Source organism: Sarcophilus harrisii, chromosome 3 (genome assembly GCF_902635505.1).
Source record: "Sarcophilus harrisii chromosome 3, mSarHar1.11, whole genome shotgun sequence".
NCBI lineage: Eukaryota > Metazoa > Chordata > Mammalia > Dasyuromorphia > Dasyuridae > Sarcophilus > Sarcophilus harrisii.
The window spans coordinates 348,661,902-348,689,659 of NC_045428.1; positions in this window are offsets into that span (position 1 = coordinate 348,661,902).

Consider the following 27,758-nt stretch of genomic DNA (forward strand, 5'->3'; position numbering starts at 1 on the left):
ATTTGAAAGTAAGTCTGCTAATAAATTTCAAAAAACAAGATAAGATACATATTTTTTAACATAACCCCAAATGTTTCCTTTATAAATAGAAAGAAATTCAAGTTTCAAAATCACAGCTTAGGCATATTAAAATAAAAGGGAATAAGTGAGAAGTTAGCATATTTGAACAAAGTTGGAAGTCTCAAAAACTAGAATCCTGTTTTATTTGGTTTTTTCTCCTCTGATATAAGTGAAACTGCTACTGGAAAAGATAATTGGATTTCTCAAGTGCCAATATAATTCCAAACATTTTTTTAAAAATTCAACACATTTCCCACTCATTATTTGCACTTAAGGATTAGTGCTGTTCATATTCTAATCAGACATCACCATGTACTTTCTAATTATCTCAATTCTAAACTATTAAAAATTAGAATCAAAGTCCTGAATGATGGTAACAATGAATTAACCACAAAGCATGATGACAGGAGTTAACTCTGCATTAGAAGAAAATCTATTCTTCCAAAACATCATTTTCATTAAGTGAATTTTACATCAAATTATCTGAAAACACCATTTCCAGTAATTTGTGAGCTAAATTGAAATATCCAATTATTGGGAGAGGGGAGGTCAACTGATTAAAACTCTGAAATTTTAAAAGCCTCCTTTTCATAATAACACAAAGCTTTACAATATTAACACATTTTGTTATGCCCTAATGTACTGAATTCTTTATAAGTAACTAGATCAAAAAAGGGTACTGATAAATAACTCATAATTTATTAAAGAACTGTTACCATGTGTAACAGTGAGGACCTTAGGACATCAAGGAAGGATAGCACGATCAAAATTTTGGACGAAGGCTTTTGAGCCTTTCCTTGAGAAAAATAAATAAATCATATATTATAGAAATTTAAAAAGTATTGAGAGAATTATTGTTTGCAGGGGAAAAATCAAATTAAGATTTTATCTATAGTTTTAATTTAACCTCTAGAGATTTATGATATGTTCTATTGGGCAATTATCTGAATATTAGTGAAAATATATGGTTATAAGCAATCTAGGGAAATTTAGGGATTAAATTAGAATCCAAATTAATTGGACATATTGGTGTAGTGTGTATTAAGAATGAAATACATCATGACAAACGGAAAGCAGAACATTTCAGGAGAGAATAAGGATCAACTGAGTACACATAGGGCAGCAAGATATAGAATGTTGTATTATAACTAAAATATAAATCATCTATGGAGATAAATCATTTTAAAAAATCAAGAGTATAGGGACTTACCAATGTAGATTCCCATTACACTTATCATTAATTAAACCAGGTATTTATAGTTAAGAAGGATATGGGTGTCTGTAATGTGGTTTATAATAACAGGATGATGGACTTTTGGCAAAAAATAGAGTGCATTTCAAGATAAAAAAAATAGAGAAAGAATGTGTTTGGCAGTCAGTTTGACTGATCAATTTTTATATGAGTATTCTGAACTAAAATTTGAGATTAAGGGAGAAAAATCCCAATGTAATTCTTTAAAATGTGTAGTATATTAGATAAATAAAATTAGTTTTACATACAAACGACCATAGTGGGAAAAGTAGAGTAATGATCAGAGATAAGTAATAAGGAATGTATCAATTAGTAGATAAACATTTATTAAGCAGCTATTCAATACCAGACACTGTGTTATGTATGTACTTAGGACAAAAAACAAAAGAGATACAAGCTATCCAGTCAATTAGAGAACATGAATTGAGCCTTCCTTATACAGAATACAATTTTAGCACAGAAATAAACTAAGGCAAAGGCAAGAAACTTGAATTAATTTGAACAGGTTTTGAAGATTTCATCTTACTATATTTAGAATATATGCTTGTTTTGCCAACAATTTCACTGCCCAGAAGTGGAAATAAAGACAATTGCTGGAGTGTATAGAATTGTGAACAACAACAAAAAAATTAGTCATATGAAAATAATAAAAAAATGTGGAGTTCAAAATATCCAAAGAAATAGACTTTAGATATACATTATATACTTTAAGATCTTTGAATTTTAATTCTTGGGAAGATAAGGTTTCATGGAGAAGAATTCAAAATAACAATATGGTTCAAAAGATTTGAGAGATTCTCAAATGTTTGACATAATCATCAAAAAGATGTGGCATAAATTCAGGTTTTAAAAGAATATGGCAAAAAAAGTAAGAGGGGCACATAAACAAAGATAAATGGAGAAAATGAGCCAATGTAAGTAAAAGTTGATTCTAACAAGTAATCAGTTCTTGTTAAAACTGTTAATGCCGATGACTCTAATTATTATTATGTAATTTTCCAAAGTAAAACATCCTCTCCTAGGCTGCCATTTTCTTATACTTGCTCCCTCCGTCATTAGGGTATAAGATCCTTGAAGAGAGGCACTATCTCATGTTTTGTGTATGTATCTTTATGGCTTAGTTCAGAATTGTGTACAAAGTAAGAGTTTAAGAAGTTCATTTTTAATGCATTCATTCATTAACTATACATTATTGACATTGGACTGTATCTTAGAAGGAAAAGCAGGTTATTCAAGACTGGGATTTCATTTCCAATAAAAATTCTAAAATATTAGGTAAATACAATGTATAGAGTAAATTTAGGGACATGGTAAGCACTTATCTTTTAAGGATGTAAGATTTCAATTATGTAAACAAATTGTAAAAATCAAAATTTGTGTTTTTGGTTGTAGTTTCTATAATGGAGGAAGTTTTTAAATAACTTATCTGAAAGAAAATTATATTGGAAATTCACTGTTATGGTCTTTCAATTATTTAAAATATAATAAGATTAGTATTTTGAAGTGGAGATCTTTTCAAAATACAAATGTGAAATTGGTCTGCTGATTTTTTTTTAAAGAGTTAGATATGGATTCTCCAAGTCTCCTTATATGATTTAATTATGTTTGCTAATTGTGACATTATCCCTATTTACACTAATTGCTAATGGGTGTAATTATACAAATCATGCCTATACACACTAATTTACCTAAGATGATATTTAAATAAGGCTTCATTTATTCCACGCCTTACAAAAGAGAATGAAACTTTTGATATTTATTGAGTTAAAGGGTCAAATTCCACAAGGATATTGCCATGGGTTCTGAAGAAACCTTAGAGAATAGATTTAGTGACCTCCGCATATGTAAGTAACATGTACTTTGAAGTTTCTTTAAACAAGCTGAAATTTCAGCTCATAGCATCAAATATTTAGAATTATTAGGGACTACTGAAGTCAGCTAGCCCATATTCCCTATTTTAGAGATGAGGAAGCTAAGACCCATAGAGAATAATAATGTTAAACTAAACAAATGGATATATACTCACAGAGACATAATCATTTATTTCATATGCATATTTAATTAAATACATATATTTATAACATATTTATAAATAAATATAACTATATGTGTATGCACCATACAATATATGCATACCTAAACCTATATTCATATTCACAAAAATAAAACCATATGTGTATGAATATATATGTATATTTATGTTTTCCACCTCCTCATCTATGACTGTGTCCAGAGGTGAGGAATCTTCTATCTTTAGCACTACTGTTGAATTCATTGCTGATATTTCTAGGTTTTTTCTAGATTTTCTAGATTCTATTTCTAAATTTTTCCTCTCCTATTCTAAGGCTTAATCTTAAGCAAGTTTCCCCTCTAAGATTTCCTTCAGTTACAAGTGAATATCTTCTAGCTTTTTTCTACAAAAGCACAAAAAACACAAAGAACAAATTTCTTCCTACTATTGCCTTCTAGCTATGATGGGAAACTATCTGGACCAAATTAATCAGGTTCAACCTATATTCCTGAAATTGGGGTACACTTCATCTCTCTCAGCAATCCCAAAGTGGCAGTATTATATGTCATTTAACCTACCCTATGACTTATGAAGAGATGAGTCTTGTTGAACTAAGAGCCAACTATCAGCCCAGGGAGACAATAACAGAGTTCAGATTTTGGATTTATAGCTTCATGACTCAAATTAACAGAATGACAGAAGATTCAAACTACTGAGAGAAAGATAAGGGCCTACAATCCCAAATATTCTTGTGAATTATGTTCATAATATCTTGAGTATTATATATAATTTAATTTTCATATTTTAAAAATATATTATTTAATATTTTATTTTTCCCATTAATATCTAAAAAACAATTCTAACACTCATTTTAAAAATGAGTTCCAAATTCTCTCTCTTTCTCTCTCCTTGAACCTAATTGAAAAAGAAGCAATTTGAGATAGGTTATATCATACATACCTTTACATACTGCATATATATTTATAGTTATGTGAAAGCTATTTCCATATTAATGATGTTGTAAAAGAAAACAAACACAAAACAAAAACAAAAAATTAAAAAAGAAAGTTTAAAAAAATTCTTCAATCTGCATTCAGACATCATTAAGTCTTTCACTAGCATTTTTCATCATGTCTTTTATAATTGTCTTGTATCATTATATTACTGAAAACAGTTAATCACCCACAGTTGATTATTGTTCACTATTGCCATTATTGTATACAATGTTCTGGTGCTGAAATTTTCTGTATCACTTGATGTAATAATTTACTATTTTTTCTAAAATCATCTTGCTCATCATTTCTTATAATACAATGGTATTCTATCACATTTATATACCACAACTTGTATATTCATTTATAAATTGATGGGCATGCCATCAATTTCTGCTTTTTGTCAACCACTAAAAGAGCTGCTACAATATTTATATACATATAGGTCATGTTCCTTCTTTAATCTCTCTGAGGTACATACCTAATGATAGTAATGTTGGGTTTAAGGGTGCGCATGATTTTATAGCCCTTTGAGCAGAGTTCCAAATTGTTCTACAGAATGGTTCAATCAGTTCACAACTCCACCAAAAATGCATTGGTGATCTAATTTTCCACATTCCTGCCAACATTTGTCATTTTCTTTTCTGTCATATTATCCAATCTGATAGACATGGCATAGTACTTCAGAGATGTTTAAATTTTCATTTCTTTAATTAATAATTATTTTAAGCATTTTTCATATGAAAATAAGTAGTTCTGATTTCAACTAAAAACTTTCCATTCATATCCATACATATATATATATATATATAAAATAAATGGAGATTCGGTCTTTTTTAAAAAATTTTTATATATCTGTCTCAATTGTTTACTTATTTTATAAATGATGTATTTTTGTACTTAGGATTATTAGCTTTCCTACTCTCTCATGTCTGTTCTCAAAGATGTTTTGCTTCTGACTATCACTTCCTCGGGTCTGCTATTCTTTTTATCAAACCATTCTACCCTTCTTTTATCCCTTTCCCCTCCAATTTTCCTGTTGAATAATGGAGAATTCTATATTCAAATGAATTTGTATAATATTCCTTCTTTGAAACAATGCTGATGAGAGTAAGGTTCAATTGCTAAATTGGCCAAGACCAAAGATAGTCATATGAAAAAATGCTCTAAAGCATTAAATGGTAAAGCACCAGTGATTTGGGAAATACAATTTAAAACATCTATGAGGTACCACCTCATACCTTTCAGACTGGCTAAGATGACAGAAAAAAATCAATGAAAAATGTTGGAGAAGATATGGGAAAACTGGGACAGTAATGAATTTGTGGAGTTGTGAAATGATACAACCATTCTGCAAAGCAATCTGGAACTATGTTCCAAGGAGCTATCAAATTGTGCAAATCCTTTGACCTAGCAGTGCCACCATTGGATCTGTATCCCAAGGAAATCTTAAAGGAGGGAAAAGGATTCTCGGGTTGATCCTGAGGCTCTCCGAGGCCCCATGTTGGGCACCAAAATGTAATGTCTGGACTAGCTCTCTGGAGGACTTTGAAACCAGCCTTGGTCTTAGTGGAGGCATGCAGGAGGCAGGAGAGCCACCAGGAGGATGGTCAAAGATGTATTGTCTCATTTCCAGTCCTCTCAGTATGATTACATCATTACAGCACATTATATATGAACTAAAAAACCATCATCTCATTAATAATACTGTTAACACCCTGCTGTAAGTATCTTTGCTTCAAGTATATTTTCTCAAAGTTCCCCACTATCTGTGGGTCCTCTATAATCATATGTCACAACTTATTTAGTAATTCTGCAATTGATGGGCATCTACTCATTTTCCAATTATTTGTTACCACACAAAGAGCTGCTACAAACATTTTGTACATGTAAATCCTTTTCCCTCCTTTAAGATTTCCTTGGGATACAGACCCAATGTTGGCACTGCTAGGTCAAAGGATTTGCACAATTTGATAGCCCTTGGGACATAGTTCCAGATTGCTTTGCAGAATGGTTGTATCATTTCACAACTCCACAAATTCATTACTGTCCCAGTTTTCCCATATCTCCTCCAACATTTTTCATTAATTTTTTTCTGTCATCTTAGCCAGTCTGAAAGGCATGAGATGGTACCTCATAGATGTTTTAAATTGTATTTCCCAAATCAATGGTGCTTTAGAGCATTTTTTCATATGACAATCCACAGTTTTAATATCATCATTTGAAAATGGTCTGTTCCTATACTTTGACTAGTTTTCAACTGGGAAATGATGTATATTCTTATGAATTTGACACAGTTCTTTATATATTTTAAAAATGAGACCTTTATCAGAAATACTGACTATAAAAATTTTCCCCCCAGCTTTGTACTTCCCTTTTAATCTTGTTTCTGTTGGTTTTGTTTGCGAAAAAGTTTTTCAATTTAATGTGATTAAAGTTGTTGATTTTACCTTTCATAATGTTCTCTAGCTATTCATTGGTCATAAATTCCTCCCTTCTCCAAATATCAGATAGGTAAATTATCCCTTGATCTCCTAATTTGTTTATGCTATCATTCTTTATGCTCAAATAAATCATGTACCCATTTTGACCTTATTTTGGTATGGGATATAAAATATAGGTCTAAGTTGGGTCTATGACATTATTTTCCAGTTTTCTGAGCAATTTTTGTGAAATAGTGAGTTCTTGTTCTAGAAGCTGGAATTTGGGGCTAGATTGATTTAGGCTTTGATTACTAAAGTAGATTACTATAGGTCTTGATTATTGTATCATATTTATCTAATCTATTCCATTGATCCACCCCTGTATTTCTTATTCAGCACCAAATAGTTATGATTATTGCTGCAATAAATTATATTGGTACTGCTAATAAATTATCCTTTGTAATTTTTTCATTAATTCCCTTGATATTCTTAACCTTTTGTTCTTCTAGATGAATTTGGCTATACTTTTTTTCTAGTTCTATAAAAATGTTTTGGCAGTTTGATTGCTATGGCACTGAATTAGTAGACCAAATTAGGCAGAATTTTCATTTTTATTATATTAGCTTGGCCTAGCCATGAACAATTACTATTTTTCCAATTGTTCAAATCTGCTTTTATTTGCGTGAAAAATGTTTTGTAATTGTGTTCATATAGTTTTTGGGTTTGTCTTGGTAGGTTGGCCTCCAAGTATTTTATTTTGTCTACAGTAATTTTAAATGTAATTTCTCTCTCTCTCTCTCTCTCTCTCTCTCTCTCTCTCTCTCTCTCTCTCTCTTTCTCTTTCTGCTAAGGTAATTGGGGTTAAGTGACTTGCCCAGGGTCATATACCTAGGAAGTGTTGAGTGTCTAAGGCCAGATTTGAACTCAGGTTTTCCCGACTTCAGGGCTGGTGCTCTATCTACTGCACAACCTAGCTGCCCCTCTATCTCTTGCTGATGAGCTTCATCAATAATATATAGAAATGTTGATGATTTGATTTGTGTGGATTTATTTTATATTCTGCAACTTAGCTAAAGTTGTGAATTGCTTCCAGTAGGCTTTTGGATGATTTTCTAGGATTTTCTATGTATATCATCATATCATCTGCAAAGGGGAATAGTTTATTTCTTCATTGCCTATTTTAATTCCTTTAATTTCTTTTTTTTTCTCATTGCTAAAGCCAACATTACTAGAACAATGTTGAATAATAGTGGTGATAATGGGTATCTTTGGTTCCTTCCTAATCTTATTGGGAATGTATACAGCTTGTCTCTATTACAAATAATGCTTGTTGTAGGTTTTAGATAGATATTGCTTATTATTTTAAGGAAAATTCCCTTTCTCCCTATGCTCTCTAGTATTTTTTAATAGGTATGGATGCTGTATTTTGTCAAAAGCTTTTTCTGCATAAATTGAAATTATTATATGATTTCTGTTGGTTTTGTTATTGATATGGTTGATTATGATAATAGTTTTCCTGATTTTGAACCAGTCCTGCATTCCTGGTATAAATCCTATTTGGTCAGTATTATGCTACTGATGAATTGCTATAAACTTTGCTAATATTTTATTCAAGATTTTTGCATCAATATTCATTAGGGAGATTCGTCTATAAATTTTTTTTTCTGTTTTGGTATTTCCTTGTTTAGGTATCAGTGCAATATAGGTGTCATAAAAGGAATTTGGCAGTACTCCTTCTTTACCTATCTTTGGAAATACTTTACATAGTATTAGAATTATGTGTTCTTTAAATGTTTAGTAGAATTCACTTATGAATCCATCTGGTCCTGGAGATTTTTCCTTAGGGAGTTCATTAATGACTTGTTCAATTTCTTTTTTCTAAGATGGGACAATTTAAATAATTTATTTCCTCTTCTGTTAACCTGTGCAATTTATATTTTTGTAAATATTCATCCATTTTGCTTATATTGTCAGATTTGCTGCCATAGAGTTGTTCAAAATAGCTCCTAATCATTACTTTAATTTGTTTTTCATTTAGTGGTGAGTTCACCCTACCACTTTTGATGCTGGTGACTTTTTTTTTTCTTTCCTTTTTCTGATCAAATTATTAACCAAAAGTTTATCTATTTTGTTAGTTTTTTTTTTCACAAAACCAACTCTTAATTTTATTAATTAGTTCAATAGTTTTCTTAGTTTCAATTTTATTAATCTTTCCTTTGAGTTTCAAAATTTCTAATTTTGTATTTAATTAGGACTTTTTAATTTGTTCTTTTTCTAGCATTTTTAGTTGCATGCCTAATTCATTGATCTCCTTTTTCTCTATTTTATTTATCTAGTTAGAGATATAAAATATCCCCTAAAGACTGCTTTGGTTGCATTTCTTAGGTTTTGGTATGTTGTTTCATTATTGTTATTTTCTTGGATGAAGTCATGGAATGTTCCTGTTATTTGTTGTTTGACCCACTCATTTTTTGTATTAGATTATTTAATTTCCAATTGATTTTTAGTCTTTCTTTCCCTGGCCCTTTATTGAATATAATTTTTTATTGTATTGTGGTCTGAAAAGGAAGCATTTGCTATTTTTGCCTTTTTGCATTTGATTGTTAGGTTTTTATGCCCTGATACTTGGTCAATTTTTGTGTAGGTACCATGTACTCCCAAGAAAAAGATATATTCCTTTCTGGTCCCTACTCAATTTTCTCCAGGAGTCTATCATATCTAGTTTTTCTTGGACCCTATTAACTTCCCTAGTTTCTTTCTTGTTTATTTTGTGGTTAGATTTGTCTGATTCTGATAGTGGAAAGTTGAGATTCTCTATTTCTTCGTGTAATTGTCTTAAAATCTTTACTAGGCATTTGCTTGCTCTACCACTTGGTGTATACACATTTAGTATCATCACTATTTCATTATTTACTGTATCCTTTATCAAGATATTTTTTCTTCTTATCTCTTTTATTAAGATTTATTTTTACTTTTACTTTATCTGAGATCAGAATTACTACTCCTGCTTTTTTACTTCAGCTAAAGCATAATAAATTCTGTTCGTCTTTTACCTTTACTGTAAATAGGACAAATGTGTTCTTGGAAACAACATATTGTATGATTCTGTTTTTTAATCCACTCTGCTCTTTGCTTCTGTTTCATGGGATGTTGGGAGCCTCAATCTCTAAGTTGATTGACAAAGCCCAGCACTGAGATCAAAGGTGCACAGCACTCAAGCAGGAACAACATTTCCTTCTATGATTCTCATTATTTATCCTATCCTATCCTATATTGTTTATATTATTTATAATATTCTATCTTATATTATTTATAATTGGCTTGATTACAGCACTAAAACATTATCTAAAAAAATCTGGTGACAAGTGGAATTTGGGCAAGTTAACTAGAAATGATTCCACATGCATATTCTGTCCTAATAAAACTAATCTCTTGCTGAGACAAATGATAAAGGAGAGAACACCATGGAAAGCATTGTCCTTATGGGAGAGAATCCAAAGGTCTAGGAAATAATGGTGTTTACCTATTTAGACTCAAAAAAGATCAGTATATCTAGGAACCAAAAGATAGTTAAAGTATAACTAAGAATTGCCCTAAATGCCTATGTACAAGGTTCCAAATCTAGGAAATAGAGGAAATCCATAGAATTGACAAAGAAGCCATAAGTAAATTAACAAAATTCATTGACATTTAACCTTGTATAACATTTATCTTTTCATTATTAGCTTTGTGTAATGTAATCAATAATTAACACTTAACCATACAAAACTTACTCAAATATTAAATGTCAAATGTAGTAACATATAAAGGTCAATAAGTCAGACACATGTCTGAAGACTCTATTGACCTAAAGAAAAGTATATGATCATGATAGTATAAAAATAAAGCCTGAAGGACCCTGAGAAAAGTGGGAGCATCACTTCCATCAGTTCCTCACTCAAACTATCTCACGACTCCTGAATTCCTTTGATGCCGACCCTATTCCTCCTGCTCAGTTCCCTGGACCCCTTGCAGAAGCTGGATGCCAGCAATGGGAGAGTTCATCCTATTCACATTCACAGTTATGATTACCAGCTCTGTATTTCCCTCCATCTTATTTTCTTCACTATGTATACTTTTGTCCTTTCTTTTTAACCTGTCCTCAGTCATAGATTTTTTTTAACCCACTCCATTCACTACTTTATCTCATATCTCCCCTCCCTCTTCTCTTACTAGTGTTTTTTATACCCACTCCACCCACTATCTTATATCCTATCACATGCCCTTTCTTTCTTAGTAGTGTTAACCTACTCCACAGACTACCTTATCTTCTATCATCCCTTCTCCCTTCTCTTACCTCTTTTTCCTAGTGTTCCTTCTCTCCCTTCTATCCTATCTCTTCCTTTTCTTTACCTCCTTCTTAAATAAATTTCTATACCCAACTGAATGATTAAGTTATTCTCTCAGAGCAAAAACTGAGGAGATCAAGCTTCAGACATAGCTCATTCCTCTCCCTTTTTTCTCTCCATTGTAGTAATTCTTTTGAGCCTCTTGATGTGAACTAATTGTCCCATTAAACTTTCCCTTCCTTCTTTTCCTGTACAGATCATTTTCCACACTTAAGTCTTTTTATTTGATATCATCACATCAAAGTAAATTCACAACCACATTCTTAGTCCATGTGATGCCCCTTTTTGTCTTTCCCAGTGTCAGATACAGTTCTTAAGAGTTATAGACTTCTTTTTCCCATCTAGGGATGTAAACAGTTTAATTTTTACATATATATTGAAATTCCATCACCTTCCCTGAAAGATACATTTAGATCTCACTGGATAATTAATTCTTAGTTGTAAACCCAGGTTCTTTGCCTTCTGGAATATTGTATTTTAGGTATCCCTATCCTTTTTTGTAGAAGCAGCCAGATCCTGGGTCATCCTGATGGTTGCTCTTTCATATTTAGATTGTTTTTGTCTGGCAGCTTGCAGTATTTTTTCCTTGAGATTTTAATTTTGGAATTTTGCAAAAATGTTCCGTGGAATTTTCATTGTGGGATCTCTTTCCAGAGGTGATCCATGGATTCTTTCAATGAGTATTTCTCCCTCTATTTCTAGAATATAGGGGCAATTTTCCTTAATGCCTTCTTGTAGGCTGCTATCCAGGCTTTATTTTTTGGTAATGTCCTTTAGGTAGGGCAATAATTTAATTGTCTCTTCTGGATCTATTTTACAGGTTGGTTGTTTTGTCAATGAGGTATTTCACAATTTCTTCTGTTTTTTCATTCTTTTAAGTTTGATTGATTTTTGCTGTCTCACAAAGTCATTAGCTTCCATTTGCCCTATTCTAATTTTTGTGTGATTTTCTTCAGTTAGATTTTGTATTTCTTTTTCCATTTGGTTTATTTTACTGTTTAAGGAGTTGTTTTCTTCAGACAATTTTTTCCCTTCTTTTTTCAAACTGTTGGTTCTGTCATTCATATCTTTCATTTTCTTTCTCATTTTTTCTTCTACCTCTATCATTTGCCTTTTGAAGTCTTTTATGAGCATTTCCAAGAAGCCTCTTTGGGCTTGAGACCAATTATCTCACTCTTTGAGATTTCTGTGATATTTTGTTCTTGTCTGACTTTGTGTTTTGGTCTGCCCTATCACCATAGTAACTTTCTATGGTCAAAAGTTCTTTCTTGTTTCTTGCTCATTTTTGTTTTGATATTTCCTCTTTTTTATGTTTAAATTGAAGCTCTGCTGCTTTGGTTAAGATGGAAAGGTCCCAAGTTTCCTGTGCAGCTGTAGGCCTTGGCTTTGAGCACAGGGGCACCTTTTGTTTGTAGGGGGTAGCTTTGCCTGCTCTGTTTAGGAAACAGCCTGGTTTCCCATAGTTTGCCTTCTGAGCTAGGACTGGAGGCTGTCCCACTGATTTGTTTCTCAACTGAGCCAGAAATGAGGGTCTTAGTTACTGATTTGCTGTGATTAAGCCCCTCTCACTGGCTTTCCCAAAATCTATCTGATCTGGGCTAAACACCCTTTTCACCTCCAGTGATATTGAGCTTTCTTGAAGTTTTTTCAGTCTATCTTGATTTGGAGAGTACTTTCATTATATTCAACTCTATTCGGTGGCTTGTTTTTTGTGATTTTTGAGGGATACTAGGAGAGGTCACACAGCTTCCTGACTTTACTCTACCATCTTGGCTCTGCCCCCAGAACAAAAGGAACACTATTTCTAATAGGTAAAGGCAAAACATATATGCAAGTGGTAGCAATGGAATAATGTGAGTATACAAGATTGAATATGGGAAGAGTCTGGACTGTCATATTCTGATTTTAGTGCTTCAGTGTTTCTTGATTTTCATTATTTTTTTACTAATCAAATTAAACCATTGGCTGAACTATTACCTTAGATTTCAATTAATGCAATAATATGGCAAGCCTTGAAGGAAAAGGATTGGCCAATTTGATTGTCTGACTGTGAGAGTGACAAGTTACTAATTAATCAATAATTCTAAACCAGGATTCTCAATTTTTTTGCATGTGTACCATGGATCCCTTTTTGCAATTTGGTTATGTTTAAATAACATTTTCAGAAAGAAAAGAGTTGTAAATAATTTAAGTGAAACTAAATAGGCTCTTTTCCCCATTCAAGTTCACAGAAAATAAAAACTGTCCTAGGATAAAAATATGAAATATCATAGCAGAGTGGAATTATTCCAAATCTGTGATAGGAAGGTCAGCCCTTATAGAAGGACTACAGAGGACATACTTTATTTTCTTCTATGGATTCTTATATTATATTTTATAGATTTTATGTTCCTTACTTGTGAGTATTTCTAATGTTCTTTCATTTTATTGTGGTGATAAATAAGTATAGTGAAGCTTAATAGGGAATTCCTTGCAGTTGTTAGCCAAAGTAACCATATCTAGGAAGGTTTATGTTTGTGTGTATATGTGCATGTGTGTGGTGTGTCTGTGTGTGTGAGAGAGTGAGAAATAGACACATACACTGAGAAATAAAGAGAGACAGACAGACAGACAGACAGAGAGACAGTATGCTGTCTTTTGTTGAACCCTTATAAATGCTGATTTTGAAAAAACAGCAATGATTTTTAGTACTAATACTCAAATAAATAAATTGAAACATAGAGTACTCATAGTAAGGTGAATTGTAAGATGAAGCTTTGATTTCAAAACAGAAAGGACATTTGAAAAATGCATTGTCAAGAAAGAGAAAAATTACTGTCATTTGGACTATATGTGCACTATATGTTGATTTAGATATGTTTACAGATTTTATTTTTATTAATACATCAACACACTAAAAGCAGATAGAAAGTACATTTTATCTGCTTCACTTCTCACTTAGAACTTATTAAGTGTGTGTAGCCAACAGACATGTTTAATATCTTTGGACTAGATCATCCCTAAGGCCATCTAGGTGGTCCCATGGAGACTGCTGAGCATGGAAATGGGAGAACCTGAGTTCAAATTCAGGCCTTGGAAATTTATAAGCTATATGGCCCCAGATGTGTCACAACTTGTATGTGCCTCTGTTTCCTTGACTACAAAGTAGCACCTACCTCACAGAACTATTATAGGATCAAATGAGATAATATTTATTTCTTAAGTGCTATACACAGTGTCTGACTTACAGAAGATACTTAATAAATGCATTGGGATGGAGGAAAAGTTAGTTTTTATTTTTATTAATTTCTAATTGAAAATTTTTTCTTCTAGTATTAAAAAAAAAAGTATTCTGAGAAGGACCACCTAAGTTTCACCAATTGCCTAAGGGGTCCATGACATGGAAAAAGGATTAGTACCTTTGTTTTACAAATGAAGAAATTAAGGTCTATTTAGGTTAAGTGAATAAATGAGGTCTGGGCAACAGATTTCTATCCTTTAGGTAAATATTATTAGAGTCAGGAAAAAGATTCAAACTCAGGTGCCATAACTCTAAGCTATATTAACATTTTCAAACTATGGAGAGTTGAGCTTATTGTGCCTTTTAATAATACCAGCAGAACTGTCAGCAAAATGAAGTTATCACATCTAAAAGTGATCTGTCCACATGGTCTGATCTCCTCCCCTTCCTCCTCTTCCTCCTCTTCTTCCACCTTTTCCTGTTCTTCCTTTTTCTTTTAATCTCTAGTGCTTAACAGAGTGTCTGGTATATTTATTGCTATTGTTGAGTCATTTCAGTCATGTCTTTTTATGACCGCATTTAGGGTTTCTTGGCAAAGATATTGGAGTCATTTGCCATTTCCTTCCCCAGCTCCTTTTGCAAATGAGAAACTAAGGCCAACAGGTTTAAGGGATTTGCCCAGGGTCACACAGTTAGTAAATGTTGGAGGCCAGCTTTGAATTCAAGTCCTCCTGATTCTAGGCTCAAGCACTCTGTTCACTTGTACTACCTAGCTGTGCTACCCAGAATAAAGTAGACACTTAAAAAATGTTTATTGAATTAAATTATTGAATTAAGTGTAGGCATGCCCTATAGCAACAGAGTCCTTCCCTCACTTTTGGAAGACTTAATTGAATAGACAATAAATGTACAAGACCTCCTTTGCTAATTGCAAAACACTAATTTCCTCTTTAGTCCATTTGACCACAGTCTTGTCTTCTGAGAAATAAATTTTATTTATATTTTTGTATTTTATTTTATATCAGAAGGTTGAGTTTGAATAACTGTTCTGTTATTTGACACTAGTATGATCTCAGATAAAACCCTTATCTCTGGTGCTCAGTTTCTTCATTTGCTAAATAAGAGGATTGTGGATTGATCTTGAAGATCAATCTGTGTTTAACCCCATGTGTCACAAAATTCTGCTCATAGGGTCTAGTGGCCTGGCTTCCATTTCCCGTGTATTGTAAGTCTGTTTTTATCTGGGATAGTGCCTTAAGTTCTAGTGTAGAGTAGATGGATATCATTTTTTGTGTTCCTGGAAAAGCCAGTTTCCAAAAACCATTTAATTAGCACTCACTATGTGCCATAAACTGTGTTTAGAACTGGAAAAACAAAGACAAAAACCAGCTTTCTGGAAACTTGAATACTAAGGGACTTTTACAGGTCTGCTTATCTCTATACACCTTTAATTCTTCTTGTATTTTCATTCTAAATCATTGAGATCCAATCTTATCTTGTGAGATTAAGTTCCCATCCTTGTGTATTCCTTATCTAAGTCCCCTTAAGATCCAATTGTTTTAGCCCTTCTCATGTTTCAATTCTTCTGAGATTATGGTCTGCCTTCTAAAGACTAATAACTTACTCTAAATTACAACCAAATTTTGAATCCTTTTTGCCAAGTATTCCTTGAAATAAACTTCTAATCTATCTAGACTTCTACCTCATTATACTGATGGCAGGTTCCATTTTACAGTAATATTAATTTCCATTTTACAAATTAGAAAAGTGAGGCTTAGCCAGCTTAAGGGACTTGCCATTGATAAATACTCATCCCAGTCAGGAGCAGGATTCAACCCTAGTCATGCTGAATTATCTTTTCAAATGTTTATTGTTAGAGCTTCTATTTTTTTTTTAATTATTTTTTTTTTTATCTTTGCCAAGAAAATCCTTTTTTTTTTTTTTTTTATTTATAGCCTTTTATTTACAGGATATATACATAGGTAACTTTACAGCATTAACAATTGCCAAACCTCTTGTTCCAATTTTTCACCTCTTACCCCCACCCCTCCCTAGATGGCAGGATGACCAGTAGATGTTAAATATATTAAAATATAAATTAGATACACAATAAGTATACCTGACCAAAACGTTATTTTGCTGTAGAAAAGAATCAGACTCTGAAATATTGTACAATTAGCTTGTGAAGGAAATCAAAAATGCAGGTGTGCATAAATATAGGGATTAGGAATTCAATGTAATGGTTTTAGTCATCTCCCAGAGTTCTTTTTCTGGGCATAGCTAGTTCAGTTCATTACTGCTCCATTAGAAATGATTTGGTTGATCTCGTTGCTGAGGATGGCCTGATCCATCAGAACTGGTCATCATATAGTATTGTTGTTGAGTATATAATGATCTCCTGGTCCTGCTCATTTCACTCAGCATCAGTTCATGTAAGTCTCTCCAGGCCTTTCTGAAATCATCCTGTTGGTCATTTCTTACAGAACAGTAATATTCCATAATTTTCATATACCACAATTTATTCAGCCATTCTCCAACTGATGGACATCCATTCAGTTTCAGTTTTAGCCACTACAAAAGGGCTGCCACAAACATTCGTGCACATACAGGTCCCTTTCCTTTCTTTATAATCTCTTTGGGATATAAGCCCAGTAGTAACACTGCTGGATCAAAGGGTATGCACAGTTTGATAACTTTTGAGCATAGTTCCAAACTACTCTCCAAAATGGTTGGATTTGTTCACAACTCCACCAACAATGCATCAATGTCCCAGTTTTCCGATCCCTCTAACAATCATCATTATTTTTCCTGTCATCTTAGCCAATCTGACAGGTGGGTATGTATCTTAGAGTTGTCTTAATTTGCATTTCTCTGATTAATAATGACTTGGAGCATCTTTTCATATGACTAGAAATAGTTTCAATTTCTTCATCTGAGAATTGTCTGTTCATATCCTTTGACCATTTTTCAATTGGAGAATGGCTTGATTTTTTATAAATTAGGTTAATTCTCTATATATTTGGAAATGGGCCTTTATCAGAACCTTTGACTGTAAAAATATTTTCCCAGTTTATTGCTTCCCTTCTAATCTTGTCTGCATTAGTTTTGTTTGTACAAAAACTTTTCAGTTTAGGTATAATCAGAAATTTTTCATTTTGTGATCAGTAATGATCTCTAGTTCTGCTTTGGTCATAAAGACCTTCCCCTTCCACAGGTCTGAGAGGTAAACTATCCTGTGTTCCTCTAATTATTAATAATTTCATTCTTTATGCCTAGGTCATGAACCCATTTTGACCTTATCTTGGTGTACGGCATTAAGTATGGATCAATACCTAGTTTCTGCCATATTAGTTTCCAATTTTCCAGCAATTTTTATCAAACAGTAAGTTCTTATCCCAAAAGCTGGGATCTTTGGGTTTGTCAAAGACTAGGTTGCTATATTTGTTGACTGTTTTATCCCTTGAACCTAATCTATTCCACTGATCAACTAATCTATTCCTTAGCCAATCCCAAATAGTTTTGGTAACTGCTGCTCTATAATATAATTTTTAGATCTGGTACAGCTAAGCCACCTTCATTTGATTTTTTTTTTCATTAATTCCATGAAATTCTTGACCTTTTGTTTTCCATATGAACTTTGTTGTATTTTTCTAGGTCATTAAAATAGTTTTTTGGGAGTCTGATTGGTATAGCGCTAAATAAATAGATTAGTTTAGGTAATATTGTCATCTTTATTATATTTGCTTGCCCTATCCAAGAGCATTTAATATTTTTCCAATTGGTTAGATCAGACTTAATTTGTGTGAAAAGTGGTCTGTAATTTTGCTCATAAAGTTTCTGATTTTCCATTGGCAGATAGATTCCTAAATATTTTATATTATCAGTAGTTACTTAAAAGGTTAGCGATTGCCCTTGGCTAGAGACTAAGGGGTGAAAGTGTCACTGCCCCAGGCCCGAGCCTCTTGTGGGACTGTGAGTATTAGCAGCAGACCGCAGACCGCCCCAAACTCTGCCCCAGTGTCTCTGCCCAATGCAAATCGGCCCTGGAAAAGCTCTATGGCCCCAAGCCGAGCTCCCCACTGCGCAGATTGGAGGCTAACCGGGCTGCGTCCTCCTGCCATGCAGGATCACAACTGCCCAAGGAAAAGCCCTGTACTGCGGGTTGGGGCTGCGCGCTTGTGCTGAGATCTGTGCCTTCACCCTCGGTTTGAGACTCTCCTCGGAATCTAATTTCTCTCCCCGTCTGCACCGATCTCCCCCCTGGCCCCGGAACCAACCTTTTTTGGCGAGACTGCAGATTTTCTTCAGCCGGTGAGTTGTTCTACTTCTTATCTTTACGAATTGTAGCAGTCAAGACTATTTTTGAGGCTCGATATAATATTGATAAAGAGGGTAAGAGAAGAGCTTAGAAAGTCGCATGTGTCTTCTCCGCCATCCTGGCTCCACCCCCCTCTCCAATGTTTATATTGCTCTGTCCAGTTACTAAAATGTTTCTATAAAATAATTGGAATACTTCTTTGAAAGTTTCATTTTCAGTTCACATGGTTTGGACATTTTTTTTTTTTTTAATTTAATAGCCTTTTATTTACAGGTTATATACATGGGTAACTTTACAGCATTAACAATTGCCAAACCTCTTGTTCCAATTTTTCACATCTTACTCCCAACCCCCTCCCCCAGATGGCAGGATGACCAGTAGATGTTAAATATATTAAAATATAAATTAGATACACAAAGTATACATGACCAAACCGTTATTTTGCTATACAAAAAGAATGAGACTCTGAAATATTGTACAATTAGCTTGTGAAGGAAATCAAAAATGCAGGTGGGCATAATAAATATAGGGATTGGGAATTCAATGTAATGGTTTTTAGTCATCTCCCAAAGTTCTTTCTCTGGGCGTAGCTGGTTCAGTTCATTACTGCTCCATTGGAAATGAGTTGCTTGATCTCGTTGCTGAGGATGGCCTGGTCCATCAGAACTGGTCATCATATAGTATTGTTGTTGAAGTATATAATGATCTCCTGGTCCTGCTCATTTCACTCAGCATCAGTTCGTGTAAGTCTCTCCAGGCCTTTCTGAAATCATCCTGTTGGTCATTTCTTACAGAACAGTAATATTCCATAATATACATATACCACAATTTATTCAATCATTCTCCAACTGATGAGCATCCATTCAGTTTCCAGTTTCTAGCCACTACAAAAAGGGCTGCCACAAACATTTGTGCACATACAGGTCCCTTTCCCTTCTTTATAATCTCTTTGGGATATAAGCCCAGTAGTAACACTGCTGGATCAAAGGGTATGCACAGTTTGATAACTTTTTGAGCATAGTTCCAAACTGTCCAGAATAGTTGGATTCGATTCACAACTCTACCAACAATGCATCAATGTCCCAGTTTTCCCGCATCCCCTCTAACAATCATCATTATTTTTTCCTGTCTTCTTAGCCAATCTGAAAGGTGTGTAGTGGTATCTTAGAGTTGTCTTAATTTGCATTTCTCTGATTAATAATGACTTGGAGCATCTTTTCATATGACTAGAAATAGTTTCAATTTCTTCATCTGAGAATTGTCTGTTCATATCCTTTGACCATTTTTCAATTGGAGAATGGCTTGATTTTTATAAATTAGAGTTAATTCTCTATATATTTTGAAAATGAGGCCTTTATCAGAACCTTCGACTGTAAAATATTTTCCAGTTTATTTCTTCCTTCTAATCTTGTCTGCATTAGTTTTGTTTGTACAAAAACTTTTCAGTTTGTATAATCGAAATGTTCTATTTTGTGATCAGTAATGATCTCTAGTTCTTCTTTGGTCATAAATTCCTTCCCCTTCCACAGGTCTGAGAGGTAAACTATCCTGTGTTCCTCTAATTATTAATAATTTCATTCTTTATGCCTAGGTCATGAACCCATTTTGACCTTATCTTGGTGTACGTGTTAAGTGTGGATCAATGCCTAGTTTCTGCCATATTAGTTTCCAATTTTCCCAGCAATTTTATCAAACAGTAAGTTCTTATCCCAAAAGCTGGGGTCTTTGGGTTTGTCAAAAACTAGGTTGCTATATTTGTTGACTGTTTTATCCCTTGAACCTAACCTATTCCACTGATCAACTAATCTATTCCTTAGCCAATACCAAATGGTTTTGGTAACTGCTTCTCTAAATATAATTTTAGATCTGGTGAAGCTCTATGATATAATTTTAGATTTGGTACATCAACCTTCATTTGATTTTTTTTTTTCATTAATTCCCCTGAAATTCTTGACCTTTTGTTTTTCTATATGAATTTTGTTGTTATTTTTTCTAGGTCATTAAAAATAGTTTTTTGGGAGTCTGATTGGTATAGAGCTAAATAAATAGATTAGTTTAGGTAATATTGTCATCTTTATTATATTTGCTTGCCCTATCCAAGAGCATTTAATATTTTTCCAATTGGTTAGATCAGACTTAATTTGTGTGAAAAGTGGTCTGTAATTTTGCTCATAAAGTTTCTGATTTTCCCTTGGCAGATAGATTCCTAAATATTTTATATTATCAGTGGTTACTTTAAATGGAATTTTTGTTTGTAACTCTGACTGTTGGATTTTGTTAGTGATATATAAGAATGCTGATGACTTATGTGGGTTTATTTTATAACCAGCAACTTTGCTAAAGTTGTGGATTATTTCTAAGAACTTTTTAGTAGAATCTCTGGGGTTCTCTAAGTAAGTGGTTTGGACATCTTAAAAGACTTGAAAAATGATTATGTTCTGTTTTTTTCCTTAAACCTCTTGCAAAACAAACATTTTCTAAAAGATCATTTTAAAGACTTAACAATTGAGCAAAGTATACATAATTTAAACATTTTACAAAGCATCAGATTTTCTTTTAAATTTTCAATTCAGAATAATGACTAATAAAAATATTTATATAAATAACAGAAAAGGGCATATTTCAGAACCTAGTAAGAAATGAAAATCTGCAGAAATATAATGTTGGTTAAAAGTCCCCCATAAAACTTCCATTCATGAATTGTTTTAGTTGCAAACTCTGTTGATAACTACTCTCTGGGAAATTCAAATTATCAGAATTCAAGTTCTGCTGTTGATCAGGTACAATTGTTAATGTTAATTCCAATAGAAGTTCCAGTCATACAAGGAGCTTGCCTGAAGTTCTCTTATTTTAATTAGGTACTATCACCAGAATATTATAAATAAAATCTTTATTCTTTATGTGGCAACTCCCAGTTTTAAAAGTTTTATTTTTGACCTTTTAGTTTTTAAAATTCCATAAAAATGAAAATTAATTTTACATAAGTCTATAAATTTATTTATATTTTTAAAGAAATTTTTATGGGAGTAGAGATCTTTTAAAGTTTTTAATTATTCTATTAAAGTTTTATTTTGAGTGATAGAGTCAAGACGGCAGAGAGTAAAAACGTCTTTATCTGAGCTCCTTCTAATGTCCCTCATATCACCACATCAAGCCTCTGAACTGGTTTTAGAGTGACAGAACACACAAATATTTGGAGTGTAACAAATTTTTAGCAGAAGATACTTTGAAGAACTTCAGAAAAGCTCTGTTTCAATTGGGCAGGCTGGGTAGGAGGCCAAGCACAAATGCAGGAAGCAGGGAGCCTGAGCAGTGAGTGTTCACTCTCTGGGGAAATCTACTGGAAGGCTCTTAGGCTACTCTGTCCTAGTTATAAGCCAGTAAATAAGCACATTAGCTGTGAGATATTTGAAGCTGTGGCCTCATTTATCCAAAGAGCAGACATCAACCTTTAAAAAAAATGAGCAAAAAAAGCAAAAAGAACACTGACCAAAAATAGTTTTTATACAGAAAAAGGAGACCTCAAACCCTGAGGATCTCAAAGGCAAATTATCTCCAGATGAAGTCCCAAAGAGTGATATGAGTTGGTCCCCATTTCACAAATCTCTCTTGGTAGAATCAAAAAGGATCTTAAAAGAAAGAAGAAAAAATGGGGAAAGAAAATAAGAAAAAAAAAATTAAAGGAATTAAAGAAAGTAATGGGGAACTAAATTATCACTTTTTGCAAATGATATAATAGTGTACTTAGGGAACCCTAGAGAATCTACTAACAAATTACTATAAACAATTCATAACTTTAGCAAAGTTGCAGGATACAAAATAAATCCACAAAAATCATCAGCATTTTTATATATTACCAACAAAGTCTAGCGATAGCAGATACAAAGAAAAATTCCACTTAAAATAACTGTAGATAATAAAAAAAATATATTTGGAAGTCTACTTGCCAACGCAAAGTCAGGAACTGTATAAACACAATTACAAAACATTTTCCACAAAAATAAATTCAGATCTAATCAATTGGAAAAATATCAAGTGCTCATGGGTAGACTGAGCAAATATAATAAAAATGACTATACCAAATAAATTAATCTACTTATTCAGTGCAATACCAATCAAACTCTCAAGAAATTATTTTACAGATATGGAAAAAATAACAAAGTTCATCTGGAAGAACAAAAGGTCAACAATTTCAAGGGAATTAAAGAAAAAAAAATGATAACGAAGATGGCCTAACTGTACCAGACCTAAAACTATATTATAAAATAGCAGTCATCAAAAGCATTTGGTATATATTAATAAATAGAGTAATCAATCAGTGGAATAGGACACAGGACAAAATAATTAATTACTATAGTAATCTAGAGACCCCACCTTTTGGGATAAGAATTCACTATTTGACAAAAACTTCTGAGAAATTTGGAAACTACTATGACAGAAACTAGGCATTGACCCATACCTAACTCCATATACCAAGATAAGGTCAAACAGTGTTCATGCTTTAAACATAAAGTGTGATATTATAAGCAAATTATGAAAGCAAATGATAGTCTATCTTTCAGATCTGTGGAGAAGGAAGGAATTTGTGGCCAAAGAAGAACTGGAGTACATTATTGAACACAAAATAGACAATTTTGATTATATTAAGTTAAAAAATTTTATACATACAAAACCAATGCAGACAAGATTAGAAGGGAAGCAATAAACTAGGGGAATTGTTTTTTTATATTCAAAGATTCTGATACAGGCCTCAGTTCTAAAATATATAGAGAAATGGCTCAAATTTATAAGAATTAGAGCTATTCTCCAATTGGTAAATGCTCAAAGGATGTGAACAGACAATTTTCCAATGAAATTGAAACCATTTCTAATCATATGAAAAGGTGCTCTAAATGATTATTTATCAGAGAAATGCAAATTTAAATAAATTTTAAAAATTAAAACAAAATGAGACACCACTACACACCTGTCAGATTGGCTAAGATGACAGAAAAAGATAATGACGAATGTTGGGGGGAATGTGGGAAAGCTGGGACATTAATACATTGTTGGTGGAGTTGTGAACTGATCCAACTATTCTGGAGAGCAATTTGGAACTTTGCCCAAAGGGCTATAAAATTGTGCATATCTCTTTGACCAGGAGTGTTTCTTTTAGGCCTATATTGCAAAGAGATTATAAAGGAGGGAAAGGGATCCACATGTGCAAAAATGTTTGCGGCAGCCCTTTTTGTAGTGACAAGAAACTGGAAAGTGAGTGGATGTCCATCAAGTAGAGAATGGCAGAACAAATTATGGTATATGAATGTTATGGAATATTATTTTTTCTCTAAGAAATGATCAGGAGGATGATTTCAGAGAAGCCTGGAGACTTACATGAACTGATGCTAAGAGAAATAAGCAGAACCAGGAGATCATTGTACACAGCAATAACAAGATTATATGACAATCAATTCTGATGGATGTGATTCTTTTCAACAATAGAATTATTTTATTAAGATGTATTCTGTTCCAGAATACCCATAGCTTTCTGTAAAGGGCCTAGACTGACTGTCAAATGAATCCTGAGAATCCTGGTTATTCTAACCGGAATGATACCTGAACTGTCTGTATTGCGGGGAGGGGTTTTTTATTACTGAAGATGGCTGAGCAGTCTGGATGACTCCTTGACTCTGTACATGTTCTCCAGAAAGATGGACATAATACAAAGAGTTGATAAAAGTCAAAAAGAAAATTACAAAACTGGCATCTGATTTATATTTTCTTGACTCTAGCTTTAAATTATTCACCATTTCATTCAACCAATATTTGGGATGGATCCCTTAATCTAAATTAAAAAGTACGGCATAAACCATTTGTATAAAATATATATACTTATGTATATACACACACATATATATGTAAATAAAAGTCATTTCTTCTTTTGCTAAGACCCTGAGGGTCTTCCCCTCCCAGATTCATTGATTCATTTATTTATTTAGATTTTTTTTTTTTTGGATCGGTGAAAGCAGAGATTTTTTTGTTTCAATTGCTAACAAGCCTTAATCATTGAATGGGTATAGCCTTAATCAAATTGAGACTTGTTGAAAACCTAGCTTTAAAAGGCCAAGGTCTCCCACTGCATCCAGGATCATTTCCAGTCATTTTGATCTATGTCTTGCCACAGGACCCAGATGGGTCTAGAGGGGAAAGTGAGGCAGGTGGCTAGTGGAAGCATACAAATCCAACAAAAATGCCTACAAATGAAGAATATAATCTTAAAAAGTAAACTCAGAATAGAAATAGAAGCATTTATTAAAATAGTATCATATTGGATTATTGATTGATACATGTATTGGGTTCATTTGGGTCTCATGATTTACAGAGATGAAAAAAAGAACTGAAGGATAAAGAAAAATTAAAAAGAGTAAACAGACATGGACTGTCTCTGCACTGACTAGGAAGAAAAGGAGGCAATGAAAAGAAAAGAGTGTGACTTAGAAGATTTGGACTTTCTTAACTCCTTCCCACTCCTGATGAGATTTTTTTGGGATGGAAGTCATGACTTATTAACAGAAAGTACCTTTTAAATTCAGTGATAAGATCTAATGCCTTTTCCCTATTTTTGAGGAGTCATTATACTTCTTATTCCAATTAACTAGCCGGTAATGAGTTATTAATAGAAAATTATGTTATGCCCAGGAATAACTAGGCAGTCTCATAATACAATATCAGAGTTTTAAAGATGAACTGTCTAGAGTTTCATTTGTGATGAAATAATATAAAGGTACTCTGCCACTTAAAACACTGTATAAATATGAAGTATTATTGTTTGTGTTGTTTTCTAACCTTCAGAAAAAAGAAAATAAAGATTTTAAATAAATACACTAAATAATATTTTTAATAATACATAATTCCACTCAAGGTTATATTTTCAGTAAATTGCTATGATCAGTTTCTACAAAAGAAAATAGATTTCTTATATATAAAGGATGGATTGGTCAAATATTAGGAAGAGTTTTTAACTAAAGGGCTTTTGAATCTTGAGGTGAATTACCAAAAGAAATTATTAAATTCCCTTTATTCAAAATTGAACACATAATCTTAAAGGGATGATTTAACTCTGAAGCGGCGTGATATAAGGGAGAGAAGATGAGGCTTCAAGTTAGAGTACACGACTCTGGTTATCCACATAAGCCAGAACAAGTCACTTTATCTGAGAATAATTTTTTTACCTGAAAATTACATCACTAATATTTGTACTTGAGAAATAGTAGACAATTATGGACATAAAGTCAGGAAGGGGTGTAGGGAGAGAAAAGAATGAGCACTTATTAAACACCTACTATGTGCTAGACACAGATATGCTGTTATTAATCAATAAGCAGTAATTAAGTATTATTATATATTAATATTTATTAAGAGTTTTTAGCTGTTCAGCACTATGCTAAGCAATTGGGAGACAAAAAGAAGCATAAGACAATCCTAGTCCTTAAGGACCTCACAATCTAAAGAATATCCAAATTACAATATAATAATCTTTTATTTACAGGTGAACAAGATAAATATCATTTTCTTAGTGTTCCATATAATAATGGGTAATCTAGAGCCTAAGTCTTTAAATATCGATAAAAGTATGAACTTATTTAATCAAGGTCCTGCTTTTCCTTTTTATCTGACTTTGATCTTAGAAAGTTTTTTGTTTTGTTTTTTACAATTGCATTGAACATGCAGACAGGAAAAAAAAATCACATTCTCTTTCTGGTCAACAACTATCTTTCTCCCACATGTGGTAAAATATTAAAGAATTTAAATATTCACATTGATAATTCATTAGTCTGACCTCTAGCAAAACTTAGATTTCTGGAATTTAGTCTGCTCTTTTATGCCTTTATGAGCAGCTTTTCTTGTGATTTATTTGTTCCACAAGCTCTACTTTCCAATCTTCTTGTCACCAGTTTAACTCTCACTGATCAGTCTTTTCTGTTGCTCTTCTCTGGAGTCTCATTTTAGTCTGTCTCATAAAAAATATATTAGTTATCATCCTAAAAAACTCCAACATTCCATTATTAAGCCTATCCATGTACAAGCTACGCTGTTTTTCTACCCTCTGGCAGTTGAACAGTCTATGGTTAATGAAATGGTTTTCCATGGTTTATCTGATTCTATGATTATTATTCAGGCTATCTTTTCTGGGCTTAAAAGATCACCTTGCCTTTGCATTAAGAGACTCTTTAAGATGTAAATCTCATTCCTTAAATTTCTTTAATTTTCCTTAAATTAGGTTTCAAGCCTCAACTGTAAGTAATCCAAAGCAGCTTCTTAAAGAAATGCTCTGAGAAGCCTATGTTTTAGAGAAGCAGGAGGAGAGGATACTGACCATAAAAAATTCACAAAGCTAAGGGGACACAATAGAACAAATAACTATTTAAGAGGAACTATTTCTTTCCTAATCATATGAGCTCATGGGAAAGATGCCTTTGACCTTGTGAAAGTGTTGTAGTGATTCCCTTATTACCAGAGACCACCAGGTATAAAGTATAATGTAACACCAACAACGTTGACTCCCTCCTATAAAGGCCTGATTATATTGGTTTTATCTTGATCACCATTTCCATCCTGTGGAAAGTAGCTTCCACTATAGAATTACATGAAAATAATGATCATATTTCAAAATTGTAGGGTGCCTTTTCTCTAGGTTTTATCTCCAAGCACTTAAATAAATTATCCTTGGGGTTGAATTTCCTGAGTCAAACTGTGATCATATTTGGTTTCACAGCAGAACATTTAAACAGCATAAATCAGAGTGACAAAGGTTACTTGACTATGAATTCATTTTTAGTATCACATATTTAGCATCATATAGCTGACTGATTAGAGAAAATTGAATCCAAGGGAATCTAAAAATACAGGTGATGGTGAAATGTCTTGAGAGAGAAAAATATATATGTAGAGCTATTACAACATTCACAAAAATATATCTGATTTACTGGTCATACTGTTTTTTAAATGTGCTTCACTCCTTTATGGCAAGGGCAGTGTTAACTTCATATTTGGATCCCCAGTATCTAGTAGGGTACATTGTGCCAAATTAGGTATTTAATAAAGTTTATTGAAT